This window comes from Nerophis lumbriciformis, linkage group LG05 (assembly GCF_033978685.3).
Source record: "Nerophis lumbriciformis linkage group LG05, RoL_Nlum_v2.1, whole genome shotgun sequence".
Classification (NCBI taxonomy): domain Eukaryota; kingdom Metazoa; phylum Chordata; class Actinopteri; order Syngnathiformes; family Syngnathidae; genus Nerophis; species Nerophis lumbriciformis.
In genome coordinates, this window is record NC_084552.2 from 41,820,639 (window position 1) to 41,834,573 (window position 13,935).

General features: G+C 39.8%; 1 long non-coding RNA gene across 2 annotated transcripts in view; it reads right to left on the reverse strand.

Annotated features, from left to right (window-relative positions):
- LOC133606390 (uncharacterized) overlaps nt 1-13,935 on the reverse strand; it is a 93,531-nt gene that overhangs the window by 17,623 nt on the left and 61,973 nt on the right. For both annotated transcript variants that reach the window (XR_012050465.1, XR_009815240.2), the window contains exon 5: nt 13,037-13,120. This is a non-coding gene — a long non-coding RNA (uncharacterized lncRNA). The remainder of the gene's footprint in view (nt 1-13,036; nt 13,121-13,935) is intronic.

Here is a 13,935-nt window from a genome sequence, read left to right on the forward strand (position 1 = left end):
ATCAGGTGTGCTCAGTCCTTCCACCCTCCACGGGTGCCATGGGAACTAGAAAGAAGTTAGCAAGAAGTGTAGGATTGAGGTTAAGTGAGCGAGAAATCCAGGAACGGTTTTCAGGGGCGTACCCCATCCTTGTCAACCAGGAACTGGAAACCATTGCGTCTCCATTTCACATCCAAAATGGATTTCACAGAAAATGCCGGATATGCCGTCCACCAATCTGAGAGAAGGAGGGGGCAGTTTTGGAGCGCTATAGGTGCTGGAGGTGGTTGTTGCAGCAGAGAAGGCCATTCCAGAGGTTGCACGCCCCTGTGCAGCGATGGTTCTTTCCTTGCACTTTGCATTAGACTCCATTCCACATAAGCTAGTTCCCTTCAAGTCACAGGAGGTGTAATTCAAGGTAACAAGAGAAAGAAAGGACTTGCAGTACATGGACTCAAGCGATTCGAATGTAGCCAAAGATAGAATCCAAGTAAGGACTGGCAGAAAATGGGAGAGCGGAGAATGCTGTTCAGGAGGCAAAGGCAAGGGGACGTCACAAGAACCTTGTGGAGAGTGGTCACACGACGCCGTGCAATGTTTGGATTCTTTACAACTCACTGATTGAACACCAGCAATAAGGAGAGAGGCAGCTCTTGGGTCAACAGGAGATGAGAGCAGCATTGGAGAAAATAAGAACATGCAAGGCCGTGAGGATGACTCAAAAAGGAAACATGGGAGAAAACGATTTAGAGGTAAGTGAACTGGACTGACTTCTGGAAAGCCGAGCCTCATCACATCTAATTCCTAATCCAGGAAGTATATGATGTGCTTCCAAGCCTGTCTAACCTGCACACACGGGCATAATAAAGTCACCAGCATGCCCAGTGTGTTTCCAGCAAGGAACCCTCAAGCACATCCTCAGTTGCTGCAACAGCACTTGGAAAAGGACCGTACCAGTGGAGGCATGACCAAGTCGTTAAGACCATCACTGAAGCTATCAGTATTGGACTCGAATGGGCAAATCAGCCAAGTCCTACCAAGAAAATCATCACCTTTTTTAAAAGGTTGGAACAGGCAACCCCCATCAGAAGAAAACCCCCAGGCATCTATGAAAGAGACTGGCAGCTGTTAGTGGACCTTGAGAAGCAGCTTAATTACCCCAGCCACATTGCAGCTACTAACCTGTGACCAGACATTGTCCTTGTGTCTGAGACCTGCTATTGGAGCTTACAGCCCTGTAGTAGGACCGCCTGGAAGAAGCCTTTGAGAGGAAACTCTTCAGGTGCACGAAACTGGTCAGCAGGCAGGATGGAGAGCAATGTGCCTCCCAGTGAAGAAGTAATGTAGAGTAATGAAGAAGTAATGTGGTTACTTACAAATCATTTGGTTCCAGCTTTGTAGGAGCCATCCGCAGTACCATTGAAACGGCAGAGAGAGCCTTAAGATGGCTGTGGCTCAAGAGAGCAGATCCATGGAATCATGGGAGCTAGCTAGCCATCTGGTCACAAGCCGGGGTCTGATCAGCCATGTCTTGGTCACCTGGTTAGGGTGAATGATGTTGAAAGACCCAAACACCCAATGTTTCTAGGATCATTACCGATGATGAGAGTTTTATTGTGACTTAATGGTCTCATACTCACAAGATTGTGGCTTTTTTTATCTAAAAAAAAAAAAAAAAGGAATTTCTATAGTCCATTTACTTTAGAATCTACATTTCAATCATTAGCCATTTATTCGGTCATAAGGCTCAGTTGAGGTGGCTCAGTGTTGACTTTAACAACTGGAAAGAGTGGGAGGACGACTCCGAAGAAGAGATGGGCAACTTTGATTATCTTTCATTTTGTATGCAAACAATGGACTTTTCAATTATCTCCTAGTTAGACAATATTTTCAGTACAATCGATGGAATGGATGGAAAATACCACCAAAAATAATGTCTGACAAGAAGATAATTTAAAAGTACTGGTCAGTCTAGATTTCATGGTGCCCGCTATGGGTTGTGGTCCATTGGCAGACATGCTATCATGAATTGAATACAGATATCCTCAAAGTTTTATAATCATTAGACAAACCACATAAGCTGAACAATAATTTTGTCTGCAGCACAAGATGCTGACTTGCCTCTAATTTAATGGAAAAGCACTCCAGACAACAGAGGGAAAAAGTCAATAATTACAATGGAAAGGCCCTCTGGTATGTTGGAGACCATTAATAACGCCTATTATTTCCCCTCTGGCCACTACATTGAACAATGTTTGACGGTAGAAGAAAGGAAACATTTCTGTGTTGTTGAACACCCTTAACAGTGCAGTAGGTTTCGAAAATAAACTACAACCTGTTACAGTACAACTTCTTACTGGTGTAAATATATACTGTATTTTTTGTGTTTAAACTAAAGAACATAATAAATATTTATACAGTATACCGGTACATTTATATACAAACCCCGTTTCCATATGAGTTGGGAAATTGTGTTAGATGTAAATATAAACGGAATACAATGACTTGCAAATCCTTTTCAACTCATATTCAATTGAATGCACTACAAAGACAAGATATTTGATGTTCAAACTCAAACTTTTTTTTTTTTGCAAATAATTAACTTAGAATTTCATGGCTGCAACACGTGCCAAAGTAGTTGGGAAAGGGCATGTTCACCACAGTGTTACATGGCCTTTCCTTTTAACAACACTCAGTAAACGTTTGGGAACTGAGGAGACACATTTTTTAAGCTTCTCAGGTGGAATTCTTTCCCATTCTTGCTTGATGTACAGTTTAAGTTGTTCAACAGTCCGGGGGTCTCTGTTGTGGTATTTAGGCTTCATAATGCGCCACACATTTTCAACGGGAGACAGGTCTGGACTACAGGCAGGCCAGTCTAGTACCCGCACTCTTTTACTATGAAGCCACGTTGATGTAACACGTGGCTTGGCACTGTCTTGCTGAAATAAGCAGGGGCGTCCATGGTAACGTTGCTTGGATGGCAACATATGTTGCTCCAAAACCTGTATGTACCTTTCAGCATTAATGGCGCCTTCACAGATGTGTAAGTTACCCATGTCTTGGGCACTAATACACCCCCATACCATCACAGATGCTGGCTTTTCAACTTTGCAGCTATAACAATCCGGATGGTTCTTTTCCTCTTTGGTCCGGAGGACACGACGTCCACAGTTTCCAAAAACAATTTCAAATGTGGACTCGTCAGCCCACAGAACACTTTTCCACTTTGTATCAGTCCATCTTAGATGCGCTCAGGCCCAGCGAAGCCGATGGCGTTTCTGGGTGTTGTTGATAAACGGTTTTCGCCTTGCATAGGAGAGTTTTAACTTGCACTTACAGATGTAGCGACCAACTGTAGTTACTGACAGTGGGTTTCTGAAGTGTTCCTGAGCCCATGTGGTGATATCCTTTACACAATGATGTCGCTTGTTGATGCAGTACAGCCTGAGGGATTGAAGGTCACAGGCTTAGCTGCTTACGTGCAGTGATTTCTCCAGATTCTCTGAACCCTTTGATGATATTACGGACCGTAGATGGTGAAATCCCTAAATTCCTTGCAATAGCTGGTTGAGAAAGGTTTTTCTTAAACTGTTCAACAATTTGCTCACGCATTTGTTGACAAAGTGGTGACCCTTGTTTGTGAATGACTGAGCATTTCATGGAATCTACTTTTATACCCAATCATGGCACCCACCTGTTCCCAATTTGCCTGTTCACCTGTGGGATGTTCCAAATACGTGTTTGATGAGCATTCCTCAACTTTATCAGTATTTATAATTCTAAAGTTAATGATTATTTGCAAAAAAAAAAATGTTTATCGAATTGAACATCAAATATGTTGTCTTTGTAGCATATTCAACTGAATATGGGTTGAAAATGATTTGCAAATCATTGTATTCCGTTTATATTTCCATCTAACACAATTTCCCAACTCATATGGAAACACGGTTTGTATTTACTTTGCCATGAGATTGGTTAGTTAGTTAGTTAACAACATGGCTAAAAAATAGCGGATTTTATTGGACATTTCAGAAAATGTCTAAAATGGGATAAGGGCAAAGTGATTACTTTTGGGGCCTGATCCGAATCATTTCTACTATGTTACCTTACGTTTACGCTATGAGCTTAAACGTCTGTGTGTCTGTACAGTAGTGTTCTCGCCTCCGCTCACAGCAGCAAAGACAGTGAATGACTAACAACAGGCAATTCATTCCATTTCTTTCATTCCGTTACAGATAACTCAAAAACTAATGACCACATTTTGATTAAACTTTGAGGAAATATCAGGAACGAGATAAGAAACAAATTATTAAATTTTGGGGGTGATCTGGATAACCGTCTGGACTCAGGGCTTTTTCACTGTTGGCAGAATGTCTGCGCTCTATAAGTGCTTTTCTAGTTATACAAAGTTATACATAATAATGTTATCATTACTTCTTTGTCACATGTATTTACATTTATAAAATTAAAAACCATTTGGGATCTTATATTTTAGTGTAATAGGAGTACATACATACACCTGAAAATATTTTATACTTTGATTTTCAAAGTCTGATTACCTTCCGTTTTGTGTAAAAGTCCAGTTTGGAGACGTTTTTGGGGTTATATATATATATATATAATCCTCCATTTTGTTAGTCACATTCATTCATTCATTCAGCAGAACAACAATTTCTTGTAAATTTGCATATGCACTAAAGCAGACAGGAACGTCAATGGCAACAATTTATTGCACTGTATATGATCATGAAAATGTCCAAATTTGGAGATTTTTACAGTTGAAAATGTTGGAAACTTTATCAATTAGGTTTTTTTGTTTTTGTTTGCTTTTCATTAAGTGAGGCTCTGCCTCACCTGACCGCACGTCCCTGCTGCAATATATAGAATATACAGTATCTGTCAAAAGTTTGGACCCATCCCCCCAATAAATAGCACAAGCAAATGTCTCAAAACTTTTGAATAATACTGTTTATAATAATAAATAAAAATGTACAAAACTAAAAATGTCATCTTAATATTTAATCTTAATCTCTCTGAACATATTTCACTCATTTAAAAAAAAAAAAAAACGTTCAGCGCAAAGTAGTATTTTCAATTACTGTTTTGTAAGACTTTAAAAGATGTATCATTTGTTTAGGTTTTTTTTGCATTATATAACAGGTACTGACTTTATACTGTATATTCAATGTGCATATACAATATGGAAAATATTTTTAGTTTGTGTAAAAACATGTATCAATAATTTAATTATATTAAATGTTTCACTTTGCTTGCTTTCCCAATTGCAAACAGACCAAACAGATAGTTTTCAGTAATTGTAAATCATCCTTGCATGGTGGTCACAAAACAACCTTGGGAAATGCAAACAAGACGAAAGTGTGCATGGGATTAATTCCTTTCTGTGCCTGACTGCATGTGGTCAATTCGTTTTGGGAGGGCTAGGTGTGGGTTTATACATTTTGCAGTAGAGATCTTGCAGTGCAGAGAAAACATTTATATTAGTAATATCAATATTATATATATATACATAATTTATATATGCAATGAAGTTGTCATTTTACCAGAAAAAAGTCGCAATGTTAAAATTGTAATATTGTAAGACAACTGTTTAAACGTTACATTTAAAAAATGTTTGTTTTTTTTTAGAAAAAATAGGCTAATTAGTTTAGAGAAAAACAGTCTATATTATGTTAATATCAACAGGTAATCTTATGCCCTAACACAGTGGTTCTCAAATGGGGGTACGCGTACCCCTGGGGGTACTTGAAGGTATGCCAAGGGGTACATGAGATTTTTTTCTTAATATTCTAAAAATAGCAACAATTCAAAAATCCTTTATAAATGTAAATAAAAACCTATCTTTTTTTCCAAATAGTTCATGAAAGATCACTACAAATGAGCAATATTTTGCACTGTTATACAACAGAAACTGATGACATAGTGCTGTACTTTACTTCTTTATCTCTTTTTTTCAACCAAAAATTATTTGCTCTGATTAGGGGGTGCTTGAATTTAAAACAAATTCACAGGGGGTACATCACTGAAAAAAGGTTGAAAACCACTGCCCTAACATATGAAAAATATGTAGTGATCTAAGAGAATAAAGATGTCTTCAACAAAATTAGTGTCTGCAAATGTTTTTATTAAAAAGTCAGACTCTTTTTACGAGATAAAACTTACTAGAAAAAGAAAGTCGTAGTAAGACTTTGTCGGCCTTAAATTTAAATAAGTAGTCGAAATCTAACGACATTGGAATCTTAACAATCTCATTTGTAATGTCACGTGAAAAAAGCTATTTTCAAGAAAATGTAAATGTTTATTTTGGAGGGAAAAGTCCATCATTTTAAGCAAATACAATTTTAATTGTATAATTATTATTATGATAATTATTGAAGTCATAATTGTGCGGGATGAAATGCATGTTTCATGAAAAAGGTAAAGAAATAAGTATATTAATTTTGAAGTAAATAGTCATACTATTTGGAAAACAAAGTCTGTAATTTTCAGACTATAAAAGTAAATGATTTAAATAACAGTAATAAGGAAATACCAATAAGATGTTTAGCTCCAGACATTGTCTTTTGCTGTCAAAGTCAAATGGATTGTAATCCTGCACTCTGTCCAAGGATTAGGTAATGTAGGACAAAAGACAGGATGAATAATTTATTAGTGGATGCTTTGTGGTTACTTTCCAAATCGCTCTTCACATGTTTCAAGAGTGTTATTACATGTCACACTGCAGTGAAACAGCATCTCTTTTACGTGTCTAACCTCCATTGTGTTGCTTCCTAGTCCTGTAACAGAGGCTTCATGCATTCTGCTTCTTTTGGGAACTATTCTATAAAAGGTTCTAGTGACTGGCGTCCCTGTGGTCCCCATTACAGCCGCCTAGTAGTCATTAATCAAAAACCAGTAAGCATTTCAACACCCTGAGTTTCCAATAGCCATTCATTAGCACTTTCCTCTGCCGCCTCTTTTCTTAGAATCTTCCCCCTTTTTCCTCCCCTTCTTCTCCTCTCGATCCCACCTGGACTTTTCTTGCTGACATACCGGATTTTTATTCCCTGTCTTATGTGGGAAATGTAGAACAGGCCACGGCACATAGCGCCTTTTTTGCCTTACTTTGTGAGATGTGACTTTCCGAGCTTACTTTTAAAAAAATCGGAATCTCGTTTTTGTTGATTTTTGACCCCACAAATATGCACAATCTACAGGGAAATAAGCATCCCTGCACTTAGTGTTAAGAAATATGGCTTAAAAAAAAAAATTAAAAATTTTTTTTTTTAATGTTTTATTTTGTTCATTTGTAATCCCCAAATGAGCACAATAAGTAGCTTAACTTGAAAATTAAAAAGCCGCCGTACTTATTAGATGGTGCCGAGTGTCTGAATGCGTGAGTATAAGGTGTAACTGTACAAAATGAGCCACAGAGGTAGCCAAGAACAGTAGCATGTTTACATAAATATAGACTACTGTTTAAGTCACATTTGACTAACTACACTAGAGCAAGCCCGGTCACAGGCAATTACAGAGCCTGCTAGTCCGGGTGAGGAGTCAGTTAAGCTAGAACTAGCCAGCGCCAGGCTGGATAATTCCTGTACGCATAGCAATTTTCTTAGAATAACACACAACTCACATAATGTGTTTTCTGTTGTGAATGTGTCCGCCGGGGTAGATATGCATTCTACTGAGGTGGCAAATCATGATGCGTTCAGTCGATCGCAGCATCAAGCAAACAATCTGAAAATTCCCGTCGTATCAATTCCTAGATATGGTCGAAACTATTTAAAGTGCACTACGTATAATAAACGCAACATTATTAATATTTCTACTACGGATAATTTAAACAAAAACTCGTCAAAACAGCCCAATACTTATAATATGGGCTTTTTAAACATAAGATCATTGTCTCCCAAAACGTTATTAGTTAATGAGGTCATTAGAGACAACAATCTTAACGTCATTGGTCTTAGCGAAACCTGGCTCAAACCAGACGAATTTTTTGCGCTAAATGAGGCATCTCCTCCTAACTATACGAATGCGCATATTGCCCGTCCCCTTAAAAGGGGTGGGGGGGTCGCACTAATATACAATGAAAACTTTAACCTTACCCCTAACCTAAATAATAAATACAAATCGTTTGAGGTGCTTACTATGAGGTCTGTCGCACCGCTGCCTCTCGATATGGCTGTTATCTACCGCCCCCCAGGGCCCTACTCGGACTTTTATTAATGAATTCTCAGAGTTCGTTGCTGATCTAGTGACGCACGCAGACAATATAATCATAATGGGGGACTTTAATATCCATATGAATACCCCATCGGACCCTCAGTGCGTGGCGCTCCAGACTATAATTGATAGCTGTGGTCTTACACAAATAATAAATGAACCTACGCATCGCAACGGCAATACGATAGATCTAGTGCTGGTCAGGGGTGTCACCACCTCCAAAGTTATGGTACTCCCGTATACTAAAGTAATGTCCGATCATTACCTTATAAAATTCGAAGTTCTGACTCATTGTCAACAAACTAATAATAATAATAACTGCTATAGCAGCCGCAACATTAATGCCGCCACAACGATGACTCTTGCTGACCTACTGCCTTCGGTAATGGCACCATTCCCAAATTATGTCGGCTCTATTGATAACCTCACTAACAACTTTGACAATGCCCTGCGCAAAACCATTGATAGTATAGCACCGCTAAAACAAAAAAGGGCCCCTAAAAGGCGCACCCCATGGTTTACAGAGGAAACCAGAGCTCATAAATTATCATGTAGAAAGTTGGAACGCAAATGGCGCGCGACCAAGCTTGAGGTTTTCCATCAAGCATGGAGTGATAGTTTAATGTCGTATAAACGCATGCTTACCTTAGCTAAAGCTAAATATTACTCAAATCTCATCCGCCTCAACAAAAACGACCCTAAATTTTTGTTTAGTACAGTAGCATCGCTAACCCAACAAGGGACTCCTCCCAATAGCTCCACCCACTCGGCAGATGACTTTATGAATTTCTTTAATAAGAAAATTGAACTCATTAGAAAGGAGATTAAAACAACGCATCCCAGCTACAACTGGGTTCTATGAACACAGATACAACTGTATCTACGACGGATACTGCAATACAAAATAGTCTCTCTCTTTTTGATGAAATAACATTAGAGGAACTATTACAGCGTGTAAGTGGGATAAAACAAACAACATGTTTACTTGACCCACTTCCTGGGAAACTTATCAAGGAGCTTTTTGTATTATTAGGTCCATCAGTGCTAAATATTATAAACTTATCACTTTCCTCTGGCACTGTTCCCCTAGCATTCAAGAAAGCGGTTATTCATCCTCTGCTCAAAAGACCTAACCTTGATCCTGACCTCATGGTAAACTACCGACCGGTGTCCCACCTTCCCTTTATTTCGAAAATCCTCGAAAAAATTGTCGCACAGCAGCTAAATGAACACTTAGTGTCTAACAATCTCTGTGAACCTTTTCAATCCGGTTTCAGGGCAAATCACTCTACGGAGACAGCCCTCGCAAAAATGACTAATGATCTACTGCTAACGATGGATTCTGATGCGTCATCTATGTTGCTGCTTCTTGATCGTAGCGCTGCTTTCGATACCGTCGATCATAATATTTTATTAGAGCGTATCAAAACACGTATTGGTATGTCAGACTTAGCTTTGTCGTGGTTTAACTCTTATCTTACTGACAGGATGCAATGCGTCTCCCATAATAATGTGACCTCGGACTATGTTAAGGTAACGTGCGGAGTTCCTCAGGGTTCGGTTCTTGGCCCTGCACCCTTTAGTATTTACATGCTGCCGCTAGGCGACATCATACGCAAATACGGTGTTAGCTTTCATTGTTATGCTGATGACACCCAACTCTACATGCCCCTAAAGCTGACCAACACGCCGGATTGTAGTCAGCTGGAGGCGTGTCTTAATGAAATTAAACAATGGATGTCCGCTAACTTCTTGCAACTCAACGCCAAGAAAACGGAAATGCTGATTATCGGTCCTGCTAAACACCGACATTTATTTAATAATACCACCTTAACATTTGACAACCAAACAATTACACAAGGCGAATCAGTAAAGAATCTGGGTATTATCTTCGACCCAACTCTCTCGTTTGAATCACACATTAAGAGTGTTACTAAAACGGCCTTCTTTCATCTCCGTAATATCGCTAAAATTCGTTCTATTTTATCCACTAGCGACGCTGAGATCATTATTCATGCGTTCGTTACGTCTCGTCTCGACTACTGTAACGTATTATTTTCGGGTCTCCCTATGTCTAGCATTAAAAAATTACAGTTGGTACAAAATGCGGCTGCTAGACTTTTGACAAGAACAAGAAAGTTTGATCATATTACGCCTATACTGGCTCACCTGCACTGGCTTCCTGTGCACTTAAGAAGTGACTTTAAGGTTTTACTACTTACGTATAAAATACTACACGGTCTAGCTCCGTCCTATCTTGTCGATTGCATTGTACCATATGTCCCGGCAAGAAATCTGCGTTCAAAGAACTCCGGCTTATTAGTGATTCCCAGAGCCCAAAAAAAGTCTGCGGGCTATAGAGCGTTTTCTATTCGGGCTCCAGTACTATGGAATGCCCTCCCGGTAACAATTAGAGATGCTACCTCAGTAGAAGCATTTAAGTCCCATCTTAAAACTCATTTGTATACTCTAGCCTTTAAATAGCCCCCCTGTTAGACCAGTTGATCTGCCGTTTCTTTTCTTTTCTCCTCTGCTCCCCTTTTCCTTGAGGGGGGGGGGCACAGGTCCGGTGGCCATGGATGAAGTGCTGGCTGTCCAGAGTCGGGACCCGGGGTGGACCGCTCGCCTGTGCATCGGCTGGGAACATCTCTGCGCTGCTGACCCGTCTCCGCTCGGGATGGTGTCCTGCTGGCCCCACTATGGACTGGACTCTTACTATTATGTTGGATCCACTATGGACTGGACTCTCACAATATTATGTCAGACCCACTCGACATCCATTGCTTTCGGTCTCCCCTAGAGGGGGGGGGTTACCCACATATGCGGTCCTCTCCAAGGTTTCTCATAGTCATTCACATCGACGTCCCACTGGGGTGAGTTTTTCCTTGCCCGTATGTGGGCTTTGTACCGAGGATGTCGTTGTGGCTTGTGCAGCCCTTTGAGACACTTGTGATTTAGGGCTATATAAATAAAGATTGATTGATTGATTGATTGATAAAAATGCTAACACATAGCATGTGAGCTAACGATAGCATGATGACAGTCAGCATGTTTCATATACCAAGTGATATGACTCAAAGGTGTATGGCTGGGGAAATAGAACAAAAAGGTGTACAATTAGATGAAAAAATTGGCAACTTTAAGTTAGCTTGCTAGCATGCTATTGTTTGCATGCTAACAGGTAACAAATGTCACATACCAAGTTATACGACTCTGGTGTAAACGGTTGCTTGCTTGCATTGCAGCAGGCCCATAATAAGAATTATTGCTCTTTGTATGGCAATTATGTGTGCTGGCAAAAGAAGCAGAACCACATCGCATTTCGGCAATCCTGTGCTTTACTTTGCAAAATGTGGCAATAAAAACATCTCTTTGGCATTTAGTTGATTTGTGAACTCGTCGATCATATTCAGCTAAAGTGTTTGGGTGCCAGACATCTTCCTTCACTACGACCCCTTTTCCACTGCAGCAACCTTTGGTGCCGGAGTAGATTAAGTTCACAGTCAGAGTTGAACCGATGTTGGACTTGACTTGGCTCTACACGAGTTTCCAATCAAAAAATAATAAAGTTAAAGTACCACTGATAGTCACGCACACATTAAGTGTGGTGAAATTATCCTCTGCATTTGACCCATCCCCATGTTCACCCCCTGGGAGGTGAGGGGAGCAGTGAGAAGCAGCGGTATCCACGCTCGGGAATAATTTTGGTGATTTAACCCCCAATTCCAACCCTTGATGCCGAGTGCCAAGCAGGGAGGTAATGGGTCCCATTTTTATAGTCTTTGGTATGACTCGGCCGGGGTTTGAACTCATGACCTTCCAGTCTCAAGGCGGACACTCTAACCACATAGAACGTATTAGTAGTTTAACAAAACACATTTGTGTTAAATCTGAATAAGTATTTCATCATTAGTAAGTTTGTGTAAAAAAATATGTTTACCGACCCAGATAAAATGATTGGTGTTTACGGTCGACACTCACCCAGTCTCGTCCACAAGTACGCGAAGGGAGCGTGTGCAAACATACAAAAGCAGTCCAAGAGAAGCAACAAACAATTTGCAGTTATGTTGTTGTTATGATAGAATATACATTCAACTACAGCTAGCACTAACTTTCCAAATCGCTATCATCATCCAACAACACCCAAAGCTAATGCTGGAGCCTATCTCAGCTGCACTTGGGCGGAAGGCAGGGTGCACCCTGGACAAGTCGCCCCCTCATCGCAGGGCCAACACAGATAGACAGGCCCTTTTAAAATTCATAAATCGGTTACAATGTAAATTTGTTTTGTTTTGTTTCTCTGCAGAACTACAGCTTGTGATTACTATTTACAAGCAAATATTATGTTATTTTTAATTCTATTCTTATGTCTGTCTATCTGTGTTGGCCCTGTGATGAGGTAGCGACTTGTCCAGGGTGTACCCCGCCTTCCGCCCGATTGTAGCTGAGATAGGCTCCAGCGCCCCCCGCGACCCCAAAAGGGAATAAGCGGTAGAAAATGGATGGATGGATGTCTGACAATAAAAATAATTGCAAAGCAGTGCCCATTAGAGCATCACTGAAGGAGTAACTATTCATTTATGTTTTGATTTTGTTTTTGTACTGTTGTTAAATGTATATGTGCTAATTTTACTCTTCAAAGACTAATTTAAGACACACTGCACACAATTTAAGACACAATATCCCTGTATTATCCTGAATATTTAAAATGGGGAAAAAAGTTCAAAATTAATGTTAACACAGGAACATTATGTTTAAACAAACTCATTAAAACGGTTTTATTCAAGTATTGCTGTAGTTCGTTTGAATATAAACTAAAACATACTTGCAATGTGGTAGATTCTTAATGCCGTGTCTTCTTCCTCCATCGAATATTGTAGAAGTTCTTCATTAGGATGCTTCCTTTTTGCTGTGTACGAGAAAAGGTTATTAAATGTACACATAAGGCATTGCCTGTAGTGAAGCCATATACTGTTACACTCCATTCACTTTAACAACATTGTTTTAACTTACACTTTGGGTCTGTCAGGAGTTTAGTGGACTATTTGTTAACGGTGAGCTTGGAGCAAATTGGGCCGCCACAAGTAAAATGTGTCACCACATGTATGTTTTGCCATATTCGCTCATCAATTTTAATGAACTGTGATTGAAGATTGTAGTTACAAAGCCATTCACTAGGCGGCAGTGCGCATCATAAATCCTGTCCAGAAGATGACACGAAGAAATAGGAATCATTGAAGAAAAAGTGGCGGCACAGTAAACTTCATCTAGAGACACTTGCAGATTGTTTTGAGGTCCAAAAGCGTGAAAATAACTACCTCAATAAATTGCTATTTCAGTCTTTGTGTTTCTTTTCATCATCTCTGGCTTTCAAACTGAGTAAAGAGGTCTTGTCAGTTCTGAAAGCGTGAAAAGCGCTGCCTCAATACGGCAAAATGAAACGGTTCTGGGACCCAAACGTTGGCATTCTTTGGCTACTGTAGGCGTGTAGCCCTTAACTGTGACATCATGTCTGAGGAACCTGAGCTTGTTTCATACACAACTCCTTTATTTCAGTTGTCTCCAGTTCAACACAAATGAGCTAACTTAGCTAACATTAGCAACTTTAGTGACGCACCTCACGTGACCTACGGTGGCCTAGGATGGACAAGCAAGACGATTCTCACAACCGATCACAACTCTTTATTCCCTGACTTTCCACAGTACATGAATAAGAGTTCCTTC